We start from the raw sequence: 26,724 nt of genomic DNA, 5'->3' as shown, positions 1-26,724 counted from the left end.
CATCTGTGTTTAATCTTCCATTTAACCCACCCACTGAGTATTTGATATTAATTATTATATGGTTCAATTTTAGAACTCTGCTTGCTTCTTTTCCAAATCTGCTCGGTTGCTTCTGATAGTCTCTCATTCCTTTCTCAACTTTCTAAGCTTCTCATACACACATTTACTTACACATATTAAATATCTTATTTTATACTTTGTGTCTGATAACTCTAGTATCTAAAGATGTTGCCAGGTTATATCTGCTGGCTCTTGCATCTGGTACCTTGTTTCTTTCCTTTTTGACTGCATGCTCATTTTCTTTGGCACATTATTTCTGAGAGTTCTTTAGGCCTGGGTTGAATTTGCGTGTCCTCAGAGAAGACCTGCACTTGCTTCTGCCGGTTGCCTGGGGCCACTGCTAGCTTGAAGTTTCTTGGACTAACTGCATCAGATAATGAGAACTCTGGCCCAGTGAGGCCTGGCACATCCTCAGGGGAGGCTTCCCCTCTGTCTGCTCAGTGCCAAAGTGGTCCTAGACACTTCTCCTAGCTTTCCCCTTCTATCCAACACAGCGTGTTTCTCATTCGCCCCAACAATAAAGGACCAGGCCCTTGCTTCGTTGTGTCCCCTTCTCCCTGCGCAACCACCATAAAGAGCAGGTGTGTTGGCAACGCCCTGAGAGTGGAGACTGTTTCCGTGCTCACTCACCTCACAGGGTCCTGCTTTAGTTTCTCTTTTGACCTCTGCAGATTCCTTAATTTCTGTCCAGCTTAGCAATGCATTTAAATAACTTAAAATGTTTTTTAGCCAAACTTTTAGTTGTTTTCAGCAGGAAAATTGTTCAGTTATTTTATTGATCTGTGAGGCCACAGAGGGACCATCTGGCAGGAACCTCGGCAGGGCAGGTAGGGACTAGGAAGAGGACTGAGGAAATTAGTACCCTGAGTGCTTTTACAACCTGCCCTGTGGTCTCCTGCTAGTGCCCCCATTACACAATCCCAACCAGAATCCAGAGAACGGGGAGATTAGTGAAGCCCTTTCTAGAGAGCAACCTACAGCCGCATAGAGAAGGCCAGAAAACAGATCTGAGGTGCGAATAGAGAATGACTGGCATGGCTCCATTTACAGCCTGGTAGCTTTTCCACTTGCAATCTTGAATGCTGTTCAAATTTGAAATGTATTCACAGAGAAATTCTATTGAAAGTAATTCTAGAGAAATAATAGACTCATTATCCTGAAGCCAGATGACTTTGTGAAAATGCATGGTTACCTGCATGGGTAACACTTGTTTTTCACTTGAGGTTTGATGTGTTCTAGGCTGCAAACCTTCCTTGTCAGGTTGTAAAGTTGAAATTTTTTCAGGTGACAGAGAACAGCAGCCGTCAAATTGCCTGTTTCCTTCATCCCTTCCCTCCACAGACACAGAGCCTTATATCTCACCTATTACAGGATGATCTCTCATTAGCTTCAGCTTTGAAATATAATTTTCTACTTCCTGATTGTGAAATCCCCAAAGATGCCTCAGAAGTTTTTATAGGCATTTTTCACCCAAGAAATGCAAGAACAATAAATCTTTCCACAAAGAGAATCCACAGAAACTAATAAATAGTAGTTTGAATTCCAGAGCAGCTGACAGGAATGCAGAACTCAGCAGGTGAGAACAAACTGGGTTTTTTCCGGGAAAGGTTGTCTAGGATCATCGCTCTCCTCCTTCTGCTAATTTCTCCAGCAGCCTAACCACAGGCAGCTGTGGTCAAATGCCTTTGACCCAAAGAGTGGCAAGTAAAAACCCAGTGAAATCAGCCTTTGTCCATCCTCTGCTGGGTGGGCATTTTCCCTCCAGGTTACGCCTAGGGTCAAGGAGGATTCAGAGCCTTCATTCTAAAGAACAGACACATCCCATCCCTCCCAGGAGGCAAGGGCAGCATGAGAATACAGGGCGAACAGAGGATGCTGCTGAAGGACAGATGTAGTATGTAGCTGAAGGACAGATGTGGGCTGCAGTGAACTCTCAGTCCTCACATTATCACCAGTCATCTCCCCTGTTACATGCCAACAGGGTGGTATTAACCACAAACCATTGTTTTCTATAGAAATAATGACCTTCAGACCTGATAATGTGCTTTGGCATCGGGGCTTCAAAGCAAATGCAGAGAATGCCCCTGTGCCTGCCCCGGCTGCTCTGATAAATCACCCATCAATGGAGTCTCGGGGAGAGACTCTAGCAAATGAACAGATTATTGAATTTGTTCAGGTCATTTGAAGTATGCGAGCCTGCCCTGGATAAAGAAAGCAAATAGGTCTGTCTCTTCTGTGTCACGTTCTTCACGATGCAAGCTCTTGAATAGAAGGGGGCAGCGCCAACCCTAAGGCTAGACTCACCCTGGCTAATTTTATTACATAATTTCTGGTTAGTGCAGCAGGCTGTTGATGTATTTTGATAATTTCAGAAACAGATATGTACTTCGTTTGCTTTCTGGAGATGGATGTGCTTGGGGCTGATTTCACTTTTCCTTCTTAAAACCCTCCTCGTCTGCCTCCTCTGGCTCTCTGCAGTCCTGGGTCACTTAGTACCTTTTCCTTTCTTCACTCAGTGTCTAACTGAAGATCATCACCAGGGTCTGTCCTTGGGCACCACACCTTCCCTCTCTCCTGTCTCTCAGCCCTTCACCTGAATCTGCATCTACAGCACCTGTCCCTTGCTTAAGCCCCACATTTGCTCTAGTTTGTTGGCTACCCCACTGCATGTCCTCCTAACACCTTAAACTGGACACATCAAGCTCAGTTGGCCATTTCCCCTCAATACCAAAGCAATCTTTCTCCTAACATCTTTGTTTCTTTCCCATTAGCCCTATGCCGTTATCTAATACCCAGGATAAAACCTCAGAACTAATTTTGCAATATTCCTCATCTGCCCACTTTCAGTCTTTTCAGGTGAGATTCATCGTCTCTTATCTTGAGTATCAGAAGAGGCTCCTAACTGCTCCTCTCTGTGCCTGTAATCTCTTCTGATTCCATTCATCAGAGGTGTTCCTAGATTAATAATACTGGTACGGTTTGGCTGTGTCCCCACCCAAATCTCTTCTTGAGTTGTAATCCCCATACTCCCCACGTGTTGAGGGAGGAACCTGGCAGGAGGTGATTGGATCATGGGGGTGATTTTCCCCATGCTGTTCTCATAATAGTGAGTCTTCATGAGATATGATGGTTTTATAAGGGTCTAGTCATTTCCCTGCTTGCTCTTCTCTCTCGTGCCACCATGTGAGGCGGTCCAAGCTTGCTTCCCCTTCGCCTTCTGCCATAATTATATGTTTCCTGAGGCCTCCCCAGCCATGCGTAACTGTGAGTCAATTAAACCTCTTTCCTTTATAAATTACCCAGTCTCGGGCAGTTCTTTATAGCAGTGTGAAAAAGAACTAATACAAATACTAAAACAAATTTTACTCACACACTTTCTTTTATGTCTTTACTCCATACCTTTCAATCTGCTGTGACTTCCTACGAACTATCTATTGAATTATTTACTCCACAGTTTAGGATTAAGGGTACTACACCAGCCTCCACTTGTAGCCCTTTCAGTATTCCCTAGACCAGGTGTCAGCAAACTACAACCCAAGAGCCAAATCCAGCCCAGCACGTGTACTTACAAATAAGATTTTATTAGGACCCAGCTACACCCACTTATTTGCATATTATCTACAGCTGCTCTCACAATACAGTTGTAGAGTTAAGTTGCTGCAACAGAGACCATATGGCCTAAAATATGTGCTAACTGGGCCTTTATGGAAAAAGTTTGCCAACCTTTGCCCTAGACACACACTCACATTAAAACCAAACCCTTATTTTTTGCCATTTTCCAAACAGTATGCCCTGAACTTCCCATTTATGCATTCTTCACATTCCTAAAACATTTCTCCAGCCCCATGTCTGTGATTTCATCAAAATTCTTCTCAAATGCCACCTCCTTCAGGAAAACTTTTATCTAATAGCTCTCATTCATTCATCACTGTACCACTCATATGGCAACTGTCTTTCTTGTACATCTATTTTCCAGGTACTCTGATACACCACGTGGATGTTGTGTGAAATAGTGGCCCTACTGAAGCTTACCATCCAATGGGAAAGATTCACATCAAATGAATAATTACATACCTGGGTGTGTGATTGCAAACTGGGATCAGTGGGATGAAGAAAAAGTCCAGGTGCTATTAGATAACATGACAGAGGATCTAATTTAAATAAGCAATCAAGAGAGTCCTCCTTAAGGCTAAGAGCAAAGGATTGGGGTGAGAGTATTCCAGGCTCAAGGAATGGCTGGGAGAAGGCCCTGGGGCAGAACAGAGCATGGCAAGTCTGAGAACCTAAACCGAGGGGTCCCTGTGGCTGGTGTCTATGTGGAGAGCAAGAAGGAGTGTGGACCAGGCAAGGCTGAAAGGTGAGTAGGGATTTTGAGGGCCATACCAGGAGTGGGATTTTTTCTTTTCTTTTTTTTTTTTTTCCACAGAGAGCCATTGTATAGTTTTGAGCCTGCTTTGAGCCTGTTCAGTTTATTTTTAACTCATTTTGGCTTCTGTGTGGAGACAGAATAGAAGGGATGACAAAGAATATCCTCTCATCTAACTCTCACTGCACTTTGTTAATCCTCTTTAATGACCTCCACCACCTTCTACCTTGTATTATAGTTATTTGCATAATATTGTGCATTGTAGTTATATGTGAACATGTCCTGTTGCCCTGCTATGTGGAGGTCCTGAACTCTCTTCTCCATCTGAAAATCTTCTGCACCATCCACCACAGTATATTGCACAAAGTAAACACATAATAAAGAATTGATGAATTATGTTGAATTAGTTGTCTAGATTGCCCTGCTTTCACAAACCTCCACATTTCTCTGACCCTTAATGTTTTAGCTTCAGCTCTATTCATTAGTCTTATTGCAAAAGAACTGAATTTATCCCTCAGTATTTCCATAGGCAGAAGTAGGACTGATGGGGGAAAATTACACAGATGCTGATTTGGGCACAACATGAAGATTATCTTTTATGAAATTAGAGTTTAGCAAAAAGTGGAATCAACTGTCATGTGAGAGAAGAAATTGCCAGTCATTACAAATTTGAGCCGTGATCATACACTGTTGGTCAGAGAGGCTATGGCTAATGTAACATGTAGAATGACAGCTCCCAAAAAGATAGGACCATGTTCTAACACCAGGAACTTGTGAATGTGGCCTTACTTGGAAAAACTATTTTTGCAGATATAATTAGGTTAAGAATCTCAAGATGATATTACCCTAGAGTATCCAAGTGAAGTGAGGGGCATGGCTGGGGCTCTGCATAGTGGGCATGCTGGCAGGTCTGGGAAAAAAACTCAACCCGGAAATGGAGAAGACATTAAAGAAGTTGGTTCCAGATACTCTGTGTAACACCAACACTGTGTAAGATCATCTATGCTGTCCAGGTGAGGACAGACAGAATAAGCCCCTTATCTCTCCATTGTGTCTCTTATCCTGGGAATGGAATCTTTTCTTTAGGATGAGCTTTTGTGTAGCTAGTTGTATTAGTTCTTCCTCATACTACTATAAAGAAATACCTGAGACTGGGTAATTAATAAAGAGGTTTAATTGGCTCATGGTTCTGCAGACTGTACAGGAAGCATAGCAGCTTCTGCGTGGCTTCTGGGGAGGCCTCAGGAAACTTACAATTATGGAAGAATGTGAAAAGGAAGCAGGCATATCTTGTATGGCTGGAGCGGGAAGAAGAGAGCAGGGGTGGGTGGGAGGGGGGTGCCATACACTTTTAAACAACCAGATCTCATGAGAACCGTATTGTGATAGCCTCACTAAAGGGGGAAATCTGGCCCCATGATTCAATTGCCTTCCACCACACCCCACCTCCAACACTGGGGATTACAAATGAACATGAGATTTCGATGGGGACAAAGATCCAAACCGAATCATTAGTCAATTGAATAGTTATGTAAATAAACCATTGAACAATTGAGCATTTGAAACACGCTAATGACACTAATACAACATATAGGTATAAGAAGGAAAGGAATAGAAAATAATAGCTATCCAGATAACTTCACTGTCTGTTTTTTGTTTGTTTGTTTGTTTGAGACAGAGTCTCACTCTGTTCCCCAGGCTGGAGTGCAATGGCATGATCTCGGCTCACTGCAACCTCTGCCTCCCAGGTTCAAGTGATTCTCCTGCCTCAGCCTCCCAAGTAGCTGGGATTACAGGTGTGTGCCACCACATCTGGCTAACTTTTATATTTTTAGTAGACAGGGGGTTTCGCCATGTTGACCAGGCTGGTCTCAAACTCCTGAGCTCAGGTGATCCTCCCGCCTCGGCCTCCCAAAGTCCTGGGATTACAGGCGTGAGCCACCACACCTGGCCCACTGTCTGTTTTAATATCAGTTCCCAGGAAGAAAAATTAGAAACTTTGCCACTAATATTTTTATTGAAAGGTGTTGAGGGTAAGAAGCCCTGAAACTAAGGAATATGGGTGTGCTTATCAGGTTACATAGCGGGATACCAAAGACAGACACAAATAGCAAGCAACCCTGAGCTCATCACTGTGCTGGAAGGGTAGTTTCTGGTTGGCAAAGTCCATTTGTCACAGGATGCAGGATAGATCATACCTCCTAGAATATTAGAGGGATCTTAGGGTAGTGGTTAAAAGCAGATGGTCAAGTCCCATCAGATTTGGAGCTGAATCCTAGCTGCACCAACACCAACTTACTCATGATATGACCTTAAGCAAATGACTTTTCCTCCTGTGCTGTGAAAAGGGACGGCACAATCCCAAAGAGGCCCGAGGAGTGACACATTGAGACCTAGACATGGGTCTCATGCCTATGCCTAGCAGGTGCTCAATACATCCCTGTGTTTACCTATATTGTTTGCAAGGTGCTCAAGCCTTTGGTTTCTGTGTCACTCAGGGAGACATAACTGAAGAAAACAGCAGAGAGGAGGAGAATTTGGACCACCTGCTCTCCATGGCCCAGAGCACGGGAACTAAACACTAAGTTCAGTTACTGAGTGTTCCTATCAAGATGCTCAAATCTGGCGTGCACCAGCTGGTTTAAAGCACATAAAGCAGAAGCTTAAGAACCAAAGTAAAATCTCAGTCTGCAGAAAGAGAGAAATAAATCTCTGTGCCCAGGAATAGAACTTCCTGAAAGTCCTGGAATTCCCTGGTCACAGGGGAACTGTGCGCTTTTGGTGATCAGGCTCCTATGAGGAGCTTCTGGTTTACCAAATAGGCAATCCCGCTCCAGCCCCCCAAACTGTCCCCCTTGGCTTTCTCTAGATCATCCACATTTCCCTCTAACTTCACAAAAATGCCCCCACTCTGAGCCTTGTGCTGCTACCTCCTACCGACTGTTCATAAGAATTTTAAGCAGATGTAGTGGAATTAACAGAAAATCTATTTATAGGATATTTTTCTTGAGGAACTTGAAGATAAAATTTGAGAGATGCCAAAGTCCTCCTGGAGCTATTTCTGTACCTGCAGAAAGGTAGATTAGAAAGATGACTGTCATCTGATGAATGGTGTGAATAGTCTTCGGGCTACAATCCTGGAGTTTCTGTGCAAGCTGTGCTGCCCACCCACTGGCAGGCCAAGGCAAATTGCTGACACTTGCTGTGCCTCAGTTTTCCCATATGCAAAGTGGAGATAAAAATATACCTCCCCACCGGGGATGTTCTAAGGATTAACGAAACAGTATCAGTGAAGCACTTTGTGGTGTTATATACCCCAAAAAGGTATTACCATTATAAAAATGCACAATATGAGACTCTATTTTTACTCTGTGACTTTGATGGCATGAACAAACTTCACCCTCCAGCTTTTTAATATGATTATAAGCCCTTTACAAGAATACAGCTTTCACTTTGCACAGCAGGATACATAATATTTCTTATAAATTTAATTTAGAAAACGGCAGGAAAATAATGTTAAGGATTTGCCTTAAACCTACTAAAGCAAGGCAATTCCATTAATATTGCCACTCCATCTTTAACTTGACACATTGTGCTTTAAGATGACAGTCTTCTAAGATCCCTGCTATTCTTTGGAACAATAAAGGTAAACTTGAGATACAGGACACATTTTGTCTCTGAATCTTTCTTTCTAAAGCTGCCTAGTCTGATCCTTAACAACCCCCTTAATGTGTATTTCTTCTTTTGAAGCAGTAGTCTGAAAAGTTCTGAGGTAAGTTTCACGTTGACTTCCAATAATGGATGTCCTTCATTTCTCACTCTGCCCATCTAGAACTTCTGAATGCCTGCGGTCACAGGGGATCTGGCTTAAACTCTCTATGCCACAGGAAGAAGTGGAACTTAGGAAGCTTTTAGGTTGTGGTTAAAGATGAGAAGTTGCTCCCTTCAGGGACTGAGAATATGATTCGCGGCTTTGGACAAATCGGCTGGTGGAACGAATCCTGCATCTCCTCTCAGAAGGGACCTGTATTAGTTTCCGATGGCTGCTATAACACATTCTCACAAACTTTGTGGCTTAAAACAACACAGATTTGTTATCTGACAGTTCTATAGGTTACAAATCCAACATGGGTCTCACTGGACTAAAGTCAAGGTATTGACGGGGCTGTGTTCCCTCTATAGTCTCCAGGGGTCACTCCCTTTCCTTGCTTTTTCAGCTTCTAGAGGCCACCTGCATCCCTTGCTGGGAGGTAACTCTCTTCCTCCATCTTCAGAGTCAGCAAGAGTGGGTCAAGACTTTCTTACGTCATCAGGCCAGCCTTTTATGCTGCTTCCCTCCTCTACTTTTAAAGATCTTTGTGATTATATTTGGCCAACCGAGACGATCCAGGATAACCTCACCCATCTCCAGGTGAGCTGATCAGCAACATTAATTTTATCTGCAACCTTTATTTCCTTTACCACATAACATATTCATAGGATTAGGACACAGACATCTATGGAGGGAGCATTATTCTGCCTACCACAGGACCCAAATATATTTCCCAAGTCTTGCTAAAGTGGACAGCAGGGTCCCCTGAGCTACAGGGATGGTGCAATAGGAAGCTGTTACCAGTGTCAGAAAGTGTGCTGGACCACCAATCTTCCCCACACCTCAAGTTTCTCACTCCACAGGCAGTGAATGCCCTCTTCCTTATCAGATCCTACACTCCAAATTCCAGTCTGTACTCTATTCACGGATAAGGAACCCATCAAACTGAGGCCAGTGCTGATCCAAGTATCTCATGTAGACAACAGTTACCTTCCTACAGTGGTCTGGATGCATCTTGATTATCCTGAATGCCCAAACTGGAGGCTATGAGTCTCACTCTAGACCCCCACCCTCCATCTGTTGAAGTAGCCACTGATTTGCATTTTTGTATTCTTGACTGAAGCCAAGTCTGGCCAGAACTAAATTTGGCAGTGAGTGGTATTTGTATTTATTATAATGCATCTACATGGTGGGTCATATAGTTTAATGACCTTGAACAAACCCAGATGGTTTGTTTGACACTAGGGTCATGTTACATCCTCACTTAGAGTCTCACTACTTGCAGGCACCCAGTGCCCTCAAACGTCTCAAGATACCCAGAATCCCATCTTCAGTGCCCTTTTCCTTTCCTTTCCCCTTACCCCTGTACGATCTCTGTCTTAGGACACCACTGCCTTGTGAGAGGCAATTGGTTAATTTTTCTAGGAATCCTTTATTCTTGGAAAGAAGTCCTCAGGAGTAATGGAAAGGGGCTAGGAGTGAGTTCCCACACCCTGACACTCTGACAAGGAGACACCTTTGGTTGACAGGGCCCTCAGATCATTCTATAGGGCAGCTGTCTGTGTTTCAGCCACAGCTCATCTCATAGGGAAGCAAACGAAGCCCAAAGCATCCCCTCTGCGAAATTCTGTAGTATGCAAGGAGGGAAGTGTGCTGGATTTACTGGCAACCAAAGATTAATTGGGTCTGTGTGGGTAAGTGGTTGATGGGACAAGGTCAGCCTTTGCTCTGTGTCAGCTTGAAAGGGGATGTTGGGAGTGGAGTCAGGAGGCTGTGAAGGGCGGCCTCAGGGTCAGAATGACAGCAGCTCGGGGAAGGCTCTGGGCTGTGAAGTAAAACAACCACAAGTGTAAATGACCCGAGGCTCTGATGATGTGCAGCAGTGATGTGCATGCTTTTAGACTGACATTCAAATGACTGAAATATCACCCGCCTCAGCAGCCTGATCTATACTAAGGGAGAGTGAACTCAGATCATCAACCGAGGGTTTAACGTTTACTAAACAGAGTGTTAAAAGGTTTCTCAGTCCCTGAGGTTTGAAGCCTTTGTGATAATGTCACAGCAAGGTGCAGTTAATGTAACGCATGGGTGGCCTGTTTAAAATATTTACCTCTAAATGAGCCTATTAAATTTCTAAAAATATTAAGTCTTTAACAGATACAACACTTTTCCCCAAAGACAGATTCAAAGAAAAACACATCAAATGCATAAGGGGCATCACTCCTGATCCATTTGAAGCTGGGAACTGAAAAACAACCCTAGTTATTTCTTATTCCGTCTGGATATGTGTGCTCAAGGAAAAGATTGGAAGGAGGAAAGTAAAAGAAAAATAGGAAATTTTCAAGTATGAAAAATGTTATCATGTAGAAGAGTGACCAGATTTAAGGCATGTGCTTCTACGTGGCACAATTGGGAATGGCCGATGTTAACAGACAAAATCCCACTGTCAGGATAGCCCATTGCTCACTCTCCGAGGGGTGGGTCTTCTTGGTGCAGCCACTGATCCAGGGCGTAGACTTTGTCCTCAGAACACAAAGCACATCTCAGAGTTTGGTTCTTCTTAGAAATGAATATAAGTTTAGGGGCCTGACTCAAGCTAACCTAACTCAACAGAAACTACATGTAAACATAGTGTTATCTTCTTACTATTCATTGAGAAATATACTTTTATTGGTGGCCAAGATACTCATAAAGCAGTGCTCTAGGAAGCCAAGTTAATAATCAGAGTTTCCTGATTTGTAGAGACATATACCAAAAGAAGGTAGAGGCTATAAGGTCAGTTTGTCCAGGTCATGGAGTGACCTGTTAGAATTTTCTAAGCCCATCACAGGGCATACCTAGTAGTACCACAATAAAACTAATATTTATTTAGCACTCAAACACAGCAAGCAGAGAACTAAGCAGTTTATAGTCTAGCAATTATTACTCCTATTTTACAGAAGAGGACACTGTGGCTTAGAATTGATCACTTGTTCTAGATCACATAAGCTACAGAGTGATAGATTTGAGGTTAAACCCGGGTCTGTCTGACTCCAAGCCCAGACTCTTACCGGCCATTATATACTTCCTCTGTAGTCACTGGGGTGCTCAGATTCTCAGATTTACCGCCTCTTCCCTGACACTGTTGGAAAAACACTGCCAAATCCCTGCTTTCTGACTCCCCTTTGTTTAAGCTGCCACATTGACCATTCCTTTATGTTAACATAATTTTTCTTCTGTCTTCTCTCTTCTAATTCATTCTTTACATCTCAGCCACAGTGATCTTTCTAAAACACAAATCTCTTCCTGTCACTCCCCTGCTTAAAACCTTTAATTGGTTTCCATAGAATAAAGCACAAACTGTTTTTCTTGGATTTCGAAGTTCCTGATGATCCGCCTGCTGCCGGCCTCTCCATTCTCACCTTTCCACTCTCTTCCTCACCCCACTTTATATTCCCGCTGCATTTAACTTTTTCTGTCCTTGGAGTCTCAATCTCAAAGCCAGTTAATTTCTCTCTCTGTCTCTCACTCTGCCAACATTTCTCCATATCTTTTCATTCCCCAGTCTCTCCTTTTCACCTCACCTCCTCTCCCTCCAGTTCTCATTACCCCTCCTCTTCTACTATCATCATTCATCCATTCATTCCACATATATTTATTGAGCATCAAATGCGTTATCAGGCAAAATTCTAGGCCCCAGGGATACAGTAGCAGACAAGATAGACACAGAGTTTCTGTTCTAGTGGTGGTAGACAAACAAGAATCAAATAAGCCAAAAAAAGAGGGTAAATCACAGACTTTGATAAGTGGTACGCTGAAAATTACAGTGGTAGTGATGTGAAATTGAGTGGAAGGTCAAATAAGGTGTCTGAGGAGGTGACCCTTCTTTGTGATCCGAATGATGAGGAAACCAGCTCTGTGAAGATCAGAAGGACCAGCATATACAAAGGCCCAAAGTTGGGAAGGAAGTAGGTGAATGGGAGGCACAGAAAGGCCAGCGTGTCTGGATGAAGGCAACAATAGTAGGAGTTGAGCTGGGAGAGAAAAACAGGGACTACATCACATATGCCTTTATAGGTCAGGAAGAGGAGCTTGGATTTGATTCCACATGCACGGGAAGCCTCTTGATGCTGGTAAGTGGCACGGTCTGGTTTAGCTTTTAAGAGAATTTCACTCTGGATACTGAGTCAGGAAGGGATGTGTGTGTGTTGGGCTTGGACAAGAAGGACGGAAGCAGGGGGACCAGTCAGGACTTCATCCCAGCAGGCCATGTGAGAGACGATGGTGCTAGGCCAGAGAAGTGGCTGTAGAGACTGTGAAAAAAGGGAAGATTCACGGTGTGTTTTGGAGTGGGCAAAATTTGTTACTGGATTGTGTGTGTAGAGCTGAGAGGACCAGGAGTGAGGGTAGGGGTTTAAGGTTGAGGGAAGAAGAAGAATCAAAGATGACTCCTACAATTTGGTTTAGGCAACTGAATCGATGTGGTGACATTTTCACAGCTGGGAAAGACAGAGAAACTGGTAAATCGGTGCTGTAAGTTTTGTGAGGGCAGGGAAAGGTACACATATAATACATGTGATATATGAGGGAGTGAATTCAGTTCATTATTTCCACTTGTCTATTCATTGGATTAGATAATAGCTCCAATTTAACACGTGCATAATTGTTTATCAGTTATGTGTCTTAACATTTTCTCAGCCAACCTGTACAGATTATTTTTTGAGGTCAGTCATTTCTATATCTAATGAATCTCATCTCTTGGCTTTTGATTCTAATTTTACTTTCAGCAGCTGCAGGGTGTCAAAGGAGGGCAGAGACTGTGCTTTGTTTGTTTTATTATCAGGACCTAGTGCAGTGTCTAGCAGGTGGCAGATGTTCAGTAATAATTTATTAAATGAATAAATTGACCAATGTCTAAAAAATACTTGGAGGCAGACTTCAGCTTTATCAAATATTTTATAACAATAGGGACATCAGGGAATGCCAATCTGTCCTCTCCCAAATCTGAGTTTTTCACAATAGAGATAGCTGAGTGAGGTGACATATGTACTATAAAGGGATGTAATTCAAGGAATATATTATTTACAACACAACAAAATGAAGTTTCAAACATTCTTATGACTTTATTTATCATCATCCGTTTTCTTATGAGAAAATCATTTGGAAACTTCTCATACTGAGGAGGCCCCTGGGAACGAAATGATGTTCTGAATGTCTGGTTTAGATCTCCAAACCAATTTCAAGTCGCTCAGTTCCTTTGCTATAATGCAAAGGATCATATTATTTCCTGCCTTCTGCCCACCAACTTCATGGAGAACTTCATGGAGGACTAAGAAATGGGTGTAAACCACTTTTCTCAAGCCAGTGCTGTGTGTTACATTATACCTCCAATTTCAGCAACATCCGCATTTATTCAATGATGCTTGCCTTATAATAATATGAATTTAATTGTTCTGTAATACTAGGGCTATGGTCATTTTGGGTGCAACTTCCAAGGTTGAGTTAAAACAGAAAGCAGCCTGATACTGTTTGCAAGGTTTGGATTCCAGAATGGTTTTTGTCTCTATTCCAATAATCAGGCTTAAAGAAGGCTTGGTTATTCAACCATTTATTGAGGTTTGTCATGGTTATAAAGTATGTGACAAAATAAACACTTTGGGATTCAGAATAAGCACTCTTCCAGGAGTGACAGAAATTTAAGTTTCTTCCATGATTAATTATACGTTTTTAATGGAAAGCAATAATGAGTAAAGATTCCAGTCAACAAATTTTCCTTGGGTGCCGTGGCACCAGAATGATCTTATAGTCAGAAGATCACCTAGGTAAAGCAATCAGATTATGTCTTGTACTTTAGGTTTATTCTTCTGACCTAGAGAATGGATACTAAGACAGACTACCTAGGTAACTGAGGATTTTTTTGTTTGTTTGTTTGCAGAGAAGGGGAAAAAAAGGCAAGAATTAACTTGTTTTCTCACACAGGAAAATAAAACAAACTCCTTCAATGTAGCTAAGTCTTGATTATTTTGTCTTCCAACAAACCCCTAAACATACAAAAAGTGGTTCAAGTGCCAATCTGAATTTGGCAGGCGAGTTGGGCTGCAAATGATCTAATTTATCTCAATTCAAATCAGCTTAGCAAATTTGGAAGATGCTACATGAAAATAGGTAACATGGGAGTCACAAACACATGAATTTTAAGGTCTTTAAGCAAAAGTGACTTTCTAGGACAAACCACTTCCTGTTCTCCTTCCAGCAAACAGTGCATGCAGAAACCAGGGAGACAGGACAGGCTACTGGGTACACAGCTTTCCGATTTAAATGCTTGGCTCAAAAATAAGAATTATAAACCACCTGCCTTCATTTCAGAAGGAAAGAAACTTTCAAAAGGCAACAATCTAGCTGAAACCCTAGGAAGAAGTGGGAGTACAAAGAGAGGCCCCAGTAGGAGAACACAGTAATTATTCAATAATTATTGGCGTGAATAAAGTGCATGAAATGCAGGTGTAAATTATAATGCAAGAATGCCATCATCGTCTAATGGCAGTGCCTCCTCAGTCCAGAAAAGAGCACCCCCATGGATTCTTCTTCCAAACCCTTTACTTTGCTAGGGGAGCTTTAGAAAGAGCAGCAGACTGTGAGTTTAAGAAAGTTACAGAAATTTTGTAAGGGGATTGCGGCTCATGTCACCTAAGCATTTTGGAATTTTATCTTCCCTTTTCTGAGTTTGGCAATTTTACTATAAAATATAAAGGACACGTTGCTGATTTGGTTTCTTAACTTACAAAAAAAATAGCAGCACAAAAAGAAAACTGAGCCAAAAATTAGGTTTTGGGCATGGGCAAATCTAGTCCATTATTTTTAAGGCAATTAGGGCCACTGAAAACAATGACTACTGGTACACAATGACCTATCCTGATATATTGCTTTGTGGTTTTTGCAGTGCTTTTATGTCCATTTTCTCATTTGACTCTCACAGCATCCTGTTTTAGGCAGGAATTATTAAGTGAAACAAGGAGTATATAAGGTCTCTGGCCTACACTTGGCTCATGGTTGGTGTTTTACAAGTGAGACTACTGGGATGCAGAGAAGTTAAGTGAGGTGCCCAAGGTCATCCTTTCTGTTTGGGCCAAAACCACCTCTCAAATGCAAGTTTTCTGATTCCAAGAGCAAATTACTTTTCCACTACCTAATTGACTTTCTGACTTCCCAAGGCACATTTAGAGACAACCTGAAAACATCCACTTACACAGCAGCTTCCAGTCCTTCCCCAGATGGAAGCTGTTAATTGGTGGTAATGTCAAATTATTTACGTATCATCTCTTTATTTCACCTTTTTGTTCTTTTATAGAGGTGAAGATGGGCAGAAAAATGAACCATCAAAAGAGGAGAAGGAGGATCAATGCATGACTCATGAATTAGTCTTGCTTTACTGAAAAGTTTCAGAAAACTCAAGATTTTCTTCATGCACTCAATTTGTGGTAATACAATCTCAAGCAAACAGTGCATTTATCTGATATGTGCACACTGGAAACTTTCTGTCTCATACTCTCCAGAATCTCAGGACTCACCCAGCACAAGACGGGGCTGGAATTTGGAAAACATAAGATTGATTTAAAACCTAAGGACTCAGTGAAGATTTCTGTATCTGAATCTCTCTGCCTACCTATTAGATGTTGTTCCCAGGGAGATCAGCTCCAACTGGAACCGGAGTGAAGCTACAATTCCCCTATCCATGGACAACACCTTTACCCACCTAGGCATCTAGACATCTAGACACCGACCTATGTCCCACCTAGACATCTAGGCACCGAGACATCTAGATACCTAGATATGTCTAGACATCTTCCCATCAAAAAATCCCAATCCAACTCGCTCCTGGTCATTCCTACTTGGATGTCTCATAGACACTTCAAAATCAATGTTATAAATGAAATTAATCCTCTATCTCCTGACCCTCAGTGGCCCTCCCTCATCATTTGTGTCTTGCAGAATGACCCCACCATTCACCAGTTGTTCCAGCCGAAACCCAGGAGGCCACAACAGAATGTGAGTGGCCTACAGAGATCAAAATGGTACTGAGAGCAGCACTGAGGGCCCACTCAACTGCAGGATGAGGGGCCCTGGTATGACAGGTACTCCTGATGAGTACTTTCGCCATCCTGCTCCAAACTACTTCACTCGCTTTATCCCTGCAATGGCCTAAGATAACAGTCCCCAGAACTGATTAGCCAGTTTCATCTAAGGTGGGGTCAGCAAACTGCTTAATTTTCCAAATAAAGTTTTAATGGGACTCAGCCACACCCATTCATTTATGTATTATCTATGGCTGCTTTTGCTCTACAGTGGCAGAACTGAGTGTTCATAACAGGGACCGTATGATCACAAAGCTAAAGTGTTTATAATCAGGCTCTTTACAGAATATGTTTGCAGGCTGTGCCCTAAGAGGACATCAGGATTAATCCCCTGATACCCTATATTACTTCCTACCTCAGTTTCCACACACACAAAAAAACCCACAACCCACCCAAGGAACTATCCCTATAATGGCCCCATGCAGCCATCTTCTGACCCAAGTCCCTACTCTTCCCTGAGCACCTAGACCTTGCAGCTGGATTCTCTGGAACTCACAGAGTGTCATCAGCAAAATCTCCTAAATCCTCAACCTCAATGTTCCTTTCGTTTTGCTCTTGCAGATATCTGACTTTCTCTTGAGACAGTGCTTCCCATGTTAACTCTCTCAAATGATGCCTATTTTTCTCCCACCATCCCATGTACCACATGTTCATCATAACTTCTAGACTATTATTCTCCCTGCTCCTCTCCCCTACAAATGTCTCTGACTATAGTACTTGATACTTCTCCTTTTAATAATCACTTACTATCCTTCCAGTTTTCTACCTTTATTAGTTGAAGAACTTAGTCTTGGCTTACTGGAAATTTCCCTATCACTACTCTGTTATCATTCTTTGTGTCTTTAATATCTATCTAGATAATTTGTCCACCTTGTCCTTGCCTTCAATGACTTTATCTTCCATTGCACCTTAGTTATCTAAACCCATGGTATGCTTTGTTACCAACAGAGACATCTCTAAAAATCTCAGTTTAAGGCATCCCACTTTGATCACCACCTCCTATTTTTCTAGCTCATTTGCTCTAATACTTTCATACCAATGGTTTGGTTTTGTTTTGTTTTACCCCATTGTGATTTTCTATCCACTGGCTCTACCTCTTTTTACTTTCTATCACTGTCCACGTTCTCATTTCCATTCTTTACCCAACTTAGACTCTGTGGTCCATACTTACAATTGCTCGCTTGCATTGACCCACGAATCACTTCTCCCCTTCTCTCTCCATCATGTTCACATTTAAAATCCCAATCCCAATTAAATCTAACATTTCACACTCTCCATTACTGCTCCCAAGCAGCTGATCATGGCTGAGAAAAAACAGGCACACAACCCTGCTAGTTTTAAACTAATGACTACAGTCCTCAAGGGGCTTTCCATGTTGCTCAGGAAATCTGCAACATTTCCCATGTCAACACATTCTCCCACTCTCTTAAATAAATATTTCACACTTATTCCTCTCTCTTGTAATCATCAACACCCCACAACCACAGACACACACGGCAATACCCTTACTTTGTATTCCATCAGGGGAATAGGTAGAATACACTGCTCTATGTCTGTCTGTTCTCTCTTGTTCCACCTTCACCCTTGTTAACAAACGCAGAGTGATTTCTGTTCCTACCAAGATCAACCCCTCCACTTGTACACTGGATCCTGTTGTGCTCTGGCTTAGCCAAGGACTACACTTCTATCTTTAACCTCTTTTATTCCTGTGTTATCCACTTTCCCCTCTTTGCTGTATGCTATATTCCCATCAGCAGACAGACTTGCTGAAATATCTCCAATGTAAAAAAAAAAAAAAAAATTAAAAAGCAGCAACAAAAACACTTCCTTTGACCACACATTGCCCTTCAGCCCCTTTTTTTCTGTTCCTCTTGGAAATACAATTTTTTGAAAATATTCTCTACACTGCATCAAAAGTGAACCTTCAAAGCTGTAAATTAAATCATGCTACAACTTGGGCTGTAGATTCTCTGAAGTTTTCCCAACACACTGAGAATAAAATCCCAAGTCCCTACCATGGCTTATAGACCCCCTCCTTGACATCATTTTTTTTTTCTCTCTAGGGACACTTTCTATCTGCTTACCCAGCTTTACTTCCTCATTGCCATCAGCTGGATAATGCCCGCCCCACCCCACCCCCACCACCAAATGTCCATATTCTAATCTCCAGAACCCATCATGGCAAAAGAGACTTTGCAGATGTGTTTAAATTAAGGATATTGAGATATGAAGATTGTCCTAGTTTATCTGAGTGGAACAGGAGTCCTTGCAAGAGGAAGGTGGGAAGACCAGAGTCCTAGAAGGAGCTATGCCCACAGAAGCACAGGTCAGAGTGGGGCCATGGCAGGAAGGGAGCCAGGATCCCATGAAGGCACATGGCCTCTGGAAAATGGAAGAGGCAAGGACATGGATTCTCCGAAGGAACACTGTGCCACTGACACCTTGACTTAACCCATAAGATGCTCTTTTAGACTTCTGACCTCCAGAACTGTAAGAAAATATACTTCAGGTATTTTAAGTCACTCAGCTTGTGGTCATCTGTGACAGCAGCAATAGGAAGTTAATGCACTGGTGTTAATTTGTTTCTTTACCTGTTTAGTATCTGTTTTCACTAGTGCAATGTAAGCCCCATAAACTGAGGGGTTTTCTTTCTCTTTTTCACTGTAACGTTCCTAGTGGTCAGTACAGTGGATATTTGTTGAATTAACAAATGTCTGTAGAAAAATGAATGAGAACCACTTCCTCCTTGACTGAAATATATTTTTTATTCTTCTTTTTACTCTCTGCCACTAGTCTCTGGTACCAAGGACACAATACATAGCCCAAGGCGCTCCTTTGACCCCATATGTTTGCATTTCCATGTTCAGTCTAACAGTATTGAAGAGCGAGCCCTTGGAAACTGAACTCTCAGGCTAAATAATCTGCCTCAGTCCATCATTTTCAGAATACGAAACTAAGGCATTTGTTTTACCTTATGGAAAGTTGTTCATGTCTCCTGTATACCGCATGATAAATAAGGAGACAGATTCATAGGAAGGGTACAAACGAAATTAATTAAGCCTTAAATTTCCTTAAATCCATTCATTATCTTTCTTTCTCACTAGAATATAAGCTCATGATGTCCCAGAATGTCTTATTTACTGTTTTATCCTCAAAGCCTAGAAGCACATTGGTACTTAATAATAGTAGGCCCTCCATCAGAGTTTGTGAGTGAATGAGATTTCTTTGGTTCCTCCTTCCTCTCAATCCCAAATCCAGACAGTCATCAAATCCAATAGATTGTTTTTCTTAGCATGTTTAAATCTATTCTCTATTCTCTACCCCTTACCTTCACTGTGCTTGCCTTAGTTCAGGGTCCCCATGAGCATGCTGGGATGAAGGCAGTATTCTCTACATTCCCAAACCTTCTACCCTCTGCTGTCAGGAGGGTTTCCTCAGATCTGATTATTTTAGCCCCCCCCCCCCCCACCCCGCAACAGGACGTCTTCTATGGCTTCCATATTGCCCATAGGGTGGGATCCTCACCCTTGGGTATGGCCTCAGTGATCAGCCACATCCTGCCCCTGATCCTGCTGTTTGGCCATTCTTTCCTTCTATTGCCTTCCTCAATCTCAGTGAACCTGCAACATCCAAGGTCTAGCTATTGCTTAGCATCTCTGTGCTGTTACATAGGCTTCCTCTTGTGTCTGTGTTCTAGTTATCTGTTACTGTATGGAAAATCACCCCAAAACATTGCAGCTTAGAACAACAGTCATATGTTTTGTGGTGATTTATTCTTCCTATCTTCATGGTGGTGGAGATTCAATGCATCTAGGTGGTTCTTGCTTGTATTCTCTCATGAGGTTGCTGTCGGCTGGTGGCTGGGGCTGGAGGCATCTCGAAGGTTTCCTCATTCATATGTTTGGCAATTGTTGCTGGAGATGGTCTGGGAGCTGGGGGCTCACAAGGGCATCTCTATGTGACCTGGACTTCCTCATAACATGGAGTCTAGATTCTAAGAACAAGCATTCCAGACAGACTAGGTAGAAGAGGCATGGCCTTTTCTAACCTAACCTTGGAAGTCACATGGCACATTTCTGTCACATTCTACTATTAAAAGTGAGTCAGTAAATTAGCCGGGCGTGGTGGCGGGCGCCTGTAGTCCCAGCTACTCGGAGAGGCTGAGGCAGGAGAATGGCGTGAACCCGGGAGGCAGAGCTTGCAGTGAGCCGAGATCGCGCCACTGCACTCCAGCCTGGGCGACAGAGCGAGACTCCGTCTCAAAAAAAAAAAAAAAAGTGAGTCAGTAAGATCAGCCCATATTCAGGAGCAGGGGAAATCCTCTGATGCTTGATGTGAACAGCATCATGCACGTACACAGAGGGCAGGAATTGATGGTGACTAGCAACAGTGGTCAGGAGTGCATTCTTCTCCTCCATTCCTCTATCTTCATCTACTAGCAGACACGCCATTCACATTTCAAGATCAGGCTTGTCCCTGACTCCCAAACCTTGAGGCAGAATTCAGCCCTCCCTCCTTCATGGGCCTACTTGTTCTTCCCCTGGTTTGCTTCTCTGTTGGCATTGATGGGGTTCAGGACACACTATCCCAAAATATGACACCTTGGCATTTGAGAAAACAGCAGAAGTAGGAAGGTCTCTCTGCACTTCTCCCGCCCTTATCCCCTGAAGCAGGCAGTGAAATAGTTCTCTGACTCTCCTCTGACATGGTTTAAGACCCTTATTCAAGAAGTACTATCTGTAGACCCAGAGGAAAGAAATATTCTTATCCTCAGAGAAAGAGAGAGAGAGAGATGCCAAGAAGAATCTGAACAAACAGGCTTTGCTAAGTTCTCCCCAGTTTACTACCATTAGCTCATACCCACTGTGTTCAATCATACTTTTCCATGACTGTCCACTCTTCATCAAGCTTAGCATAAAAATACGTAGATTTTCCCTTTTCTTTAGGTCTTCATTTCTTTTTTCTTTTTCTTTTTTTTTGAGACAGTGTCTTGCTCTATCACCCAGGCTGGAGTGCAGTGGCACAATCTCAGCTCACTGCAAGCTCCGCCTCCTGGGCTCACACCATTCTCCTGCCCTCAGCCTCCCGAGTAGCTGGGACTACAGGTGCCCGCCACCACACCTGGCTCATTTTTTTGTATTTTTAGTAGAGACAGGGTTTCACTGTGTTAGCCAGGATGGTCTCGATCTCCTGTCTTTAGGTCTTCATTTCCGAAGGCTCATGTGTCATGTAAAATTTGTATTAAATACATTTGTAGGCTTTTCTCTAGTTAACCTGTCTTTTGCTGTTGGTGTCTCAGCCATAAACCTAGAGAGAAATGAGGGGTGAAAAAAACACTATTCTCTCCTGTGGCATCTACAACATATAATTTAAATTCCTTGTTTACACAACTGTCTCTCCTGCTAAACTGTAAGCACATTGGGATCTGAGTCTGTGTTTTCTCATCTGTGCCCAGGAAAGGGTCAGGTACAAGGTAGGCCCGTAAAAGTATGTGTTGAAGGAAAAAAAATCAGTTTCTTTGTTTTTGAAGATTAAATTAGCCAGAAACATGTTTCACACAATTGGTATTTGAAAAAAGGAAGTCTAAATGGAAAGGATGAGAGGTGAGTTTTAGGAAGCTGTCATCTGAGCCACACAAACCATGGTCTCTCTGTGTATTTGTAGGATTTCATAGGATCCTGGGTACATTTAAGGCAAAAGACAAAAAATTACCTCAGTGTAAGAAGGTATTTTAAACTCATTTGAAGAGGTCGAGGGTCACAGCAGTAAATGAAACTTTCTGCTGAAGAAAAGAGGAATTTTGAATGTCACTGAGCCTTACAAGTCCTGGTAAGCTGGAAACACCTTTGGAGGTAGAAAAAGCTTTAGTACGTTTTTTCCTCAGCGGACTCCAGCTGTTTGTGGTTTGAGCCCACAGGGCGCCAGGGCACCCACAGAGATAATGGTCAGGCTCCCAAGCTCCAGCTGACACCACGACCAGGAATTATCCCAAAAGTTTACCGACTGATCAAGCGCATAATAAATTAAGAAAACGTTTAGCCAGGAGTGATAAGAAAATCTAAAATACTTCTCTGTTCAGATTTAATTTTCCAAGCAATAAAGTTTCTAATATTAACAAAGGTGGTGGAGCGCCTAAATTTTTTTTTAATCTTTTTTAATTTCTTTGAATATCTCAGTCCAATGACTAATCAGGAGATGTCACCAAAATAGCAGGTGAGTTGAATTGTTCCCATCAGCATTACAAAGCCAACATTTTAAGGATTCAGTCCTTTTGGATTTAATTTGCTAATTAGCTTTTTTAAAGAGAAGTACAAAGGTTCAAAGCTGCTGCCTTTCTAGAATTCAAGTATTTAAAGCTCCACTGCAAACCTGGAAACTTAATTTCAAAATTAAACAAAGCAATCTGTACAGAGCATCTAAATAAATATCTAATAAAATCTGTTTATAGTTTAGCCAACTGAGATTTAGGACAAATTTTGCTATGATCTGCTCCTTTTAAAAATCTAACACTTTGTGGGCATAAATCATGTCTTCATAAACCCTATACTGAGGTTTATTTCATGCTGTTGGTAAAGTGTGAAAAGCAATTTTATAAATATGGCTGATATTCTTTAAGCTGGTATTCTAGATCAGACTAACAAGAGGTGCTGATTTTTCCCGAGTGGTTAGGGAAGGAGGAAAGAGTTACGAATGGTGAAGGGCAGTCTAGGGAACATAATAACTCTTGTATTTCTTGAGAATCATGTCTATATAGTACCGTTTTCCTGTTTAATTTGACTCAGCAAATTTTAAATAAATTCACCCATCAACTGTATGCATCTCTTCCTCTGATTACTTTCATGAGTTTATATTTTGAAAGCTCCTCCAAATCCAGATTTTAGGGAAATGTACACCAGTATTCTCTTTTGTAATTGTATTTATTTATATTTTTACTAATGTAAAATTCATATCACATAAATTAACCTTTTTAAAGTGACATTTAGTATACTTACAATGTTGCACAACCATCACCTTTACTTAGTTTTGAAACATTTAATTACCCCCAAGAGAGAACAAAAATTCATAAAGCATTCATTCCCTATTTCCTACTCCCTCCAAACCCCAGCAACCACTAATCTGCTTTCTATCTCTTTGGATTTACTTATTCTGGATATAAACGGAGTCACATGATATGTGACTTTTTGGTATGGCTTCTTTCTCTTAGTATAATGTTTTTAAGGTTCATCTGCATTGTAGCTGGTGTAAGTACTGCAATCTTTTATGTGAATAATATTCCATTGTATGACATACCACATTTTGTTTATCCATTTATCCGTTGATGGACGTTTCCACCTTTGTGGAAATGGGGTGGAAAAGGGCTGTTTCCACCTTTTGGCTATTATGAACAGTGCTGCTATAAACATTTGTGTATAAATATTTGTTTGAATCCCTACTTTTAATTATTTTGAGTAGATACCTAGAAGTAGAGTCATTGGGTCTCAGGATAATTCTTTATTTAACATTTTGAGAAACATGTTTTTATTTTTGTGTTTAATTTTTAGAATCCATCTGTAAAGTTAGGTTCTGAATGGATTATTTCCAAATTACCCATTTTACCTAAGCTATTTATTGAATAATTCATTCCTTATTCTTTAAATTTGTGGTTCTGTTGCTCTACCTGAGACATTTTCCAGCATCAGATACTTTAAAAAAATTATGACTATGGCTCTGAAGATTTTCAAATATCTTGTAAAGAAAGACCTTTATTATTTATCTTTTTCAAAATGTTCTTGGCTTGTCTTTCCTTTTATTACTTTTCAGATTAAATTTAGAATCATTTCTGTAAAGTTGAAAACATTTCATTGCTATTTTAATTGAAATGGCATTCAAGTTTTCTATGTTATTTTGGGAGGAATTGACATTGTATACTTTTTAGTTAGTATGACTCTGCATTTTGTTATATTTTCTTTAGGATCTTTCTTACAATTTCATTCATACTGGTATTGCATATTCCTTGGTAAGGAGCATGGCTATTTTATCATTTTACTGCCTTCATGAATAATATTTCCTCCCAACTTTAATTTGGAGACTGCTATAAACTGAATGTTTGAGTCCCCTCAAAATTTATATGTTGAAGTCGAACCCCCAAGGCAATGGTATTTGGAGATGGGGCTGTTGGGAGATGATTGGGTCACGAGAAGGGAACCCTTTTAAAATTAGTGCCCTTATACTAGAGGCCCCAGAGAGCTCCCTGGCCTTTCTGTCATGTGAGGACACAATGAGAAGACTGCTGTCTATGAACAAAGACACGGGCCATAACCACAACCTGACTGTGCTGGCATGGTCTTCCAGACCTCAAACTTCCAGACTCCAGAACTACGAGAAATAAATTCTTATTGTTACTTTATTAGTCATCCAGCCTATGGCTGTTTGTTATTGAACCTAAAAAGACTAAAAGAGGAACATTTATGTTTTTAATCTCATTAATTCTAGAATATTTTCAGTTTATTATCTGATATTTCTGCATAAACAATAACATTATTTGTAAATAATGATTATTTTCTTTCTCTTTCATATATATACATTTTTTTTGGGGGGGACGGAGTCTCGCTGTGTCACCCAGGCTGGAGTGCAGTGGCGCAATCTCGGCTCACTGCAAGCTCCGCCTCGCTGGTTCACACCATTCTCCTCCCTCAGTCTCCCGAGTAGCTGGGACTACAGGCGCCTGCCACTACGCCTGGCTAATTTTTTGTATTTTTAGTAGAGACGGGGTCTCAATGCATTAGCCAGGATGGTCTCGATCTCCTGACCTCGTGATCTGCCTGCCTCGCCCTCCCAAAGTGCTGGGATTACAGGCGTGAGCCACCGCACCCGGCCTAGAGACGGGGTTTCACCGTGTTAGCCAGGATGGTCTTGATCTCCTGACCTCGTGATCTGCCCACCTCAGCCTCCCAAAGTGCTGGGATTACAGGTGTGAGCTACCGCTCCTGGCCTCTAATAGTTATATTTTTGTATCTTTTTGTTTAGTCAGAACTTTCACAACAATAAACTTTATTTTGTCTATTATTATACTCCCAGTGCCTGTGAAAATGTGTGTGAACTTTATATATATATATATTTGTCTCACATAATAGTTGTACATATTTATGATAGTGATGTTTCAATACATACAGTGTATAATGTATAATATATAATGATCAGTTCAAGGTAATTAACATATCATCATCTCATCATTTCTTTGTGTTGGGTACATTCGTTATTCTCCTTGCAGCTATTTGAAACTACATATCATATTTATTGTTAACTGTAGTCATCCTGCAGTGCTATAGAACGCTAGAACTTCATTCTATCTAGCTGCAATTTTGTCTTTTTTAACAAATATCTCCCAATCCTTCACTTCCCCCTACTCTGCCAGCCTCTAGTATTTCCCTCTACTCTGTCCAGCCTCTATTCTACTTTTTACTTCTATGAGCTCAACTTTTTTTCAGCTTCCACATATAAGTGAAAACATGCAGTGTTTAACTTTCTGTTTCTAGCTAGTGTCATTTAACATAATGTTCTCCAGTTCCATACAGGTTGTACAAATGACATGATTTCTTTCTTTTTTATGGCAGAATAGTATCCTGTTGTATATATATACACCACATTTTCTTTTTCCATTCATCTGTTGTTGAACACTTGAGTTGATTTTGTATCTTGGCTATGTGAATAGTACTGGCAAAAACATAGAGGTGCTGATGTCTCTTCAATATACTTACTAATTTCCTCTCTTTTGAATAAATGCTTAGTAATGAGACTGCTGGATAATATTGGTAGTTCTGTTTGTAGTGTTTTTTGAGAAACCGTCATACTGTTTCCCACAGTGGTTGTACTAGTTTACATTCCCAAAAATAGTGTGTAAGTGTTCTTTTTTCTCCACATCTTCACCAGTATTTGCGATTTTTTGACTTTTTGATAGTAGCCATCCTAACTCAAGTCAGATAATACCTCATTGTGGTTTTGATTTGCATTTCCCTGATAATTAGTAATGTTGAGCATATTTTCATATATTTATTGGCCATTTGTATGGCTTCTTCAAGAAACGTGTGTTCAGACTATCTGCCTATTTTTTAATCAGACTTTTTGTGGTTTTTTCTTTTTTCCTTTTTGCTGTTGAAATGTTTGATTTCCTTGTATATTCTGGATATTAATCTGCTGTTGGATAAATAGTTTGCAAATCTTTTCTCCCGTTGTAGATTGTCCATTCACCCTGTTAATCGTTTATGCTTTACTTTGTAGAACCTTTTAAGTTTGATATAATACTGTTTGATTATTTTTGCTTTTGTTGCTTGTGCTTTTGAGGTCATATTCAAGAAATCTTTTTCCAGAATAATGTCCTGAAACTTTTCCCCTATGTT

The sequence above is a fragment of the Hylobates moloch genome, unplaced genomic scaffold (genome assembly GCF_009828535.3).
Source record: "Hylobates moloch isolate HMO894 unplaced genomic scaffold, HMol_V3 SCAFFOLD_4, whole genome shotgun sequence".
NCBI lineage: Eukaryota > Metazoa > Chordata > Mammalia > Primates > Hylobatidae > Hylobates > Hylobates moloch.
The sequence above is the reverse complement of the archived record's forward strand: the minus strand, read 5'-3'. Positions refer to the sequence as shown.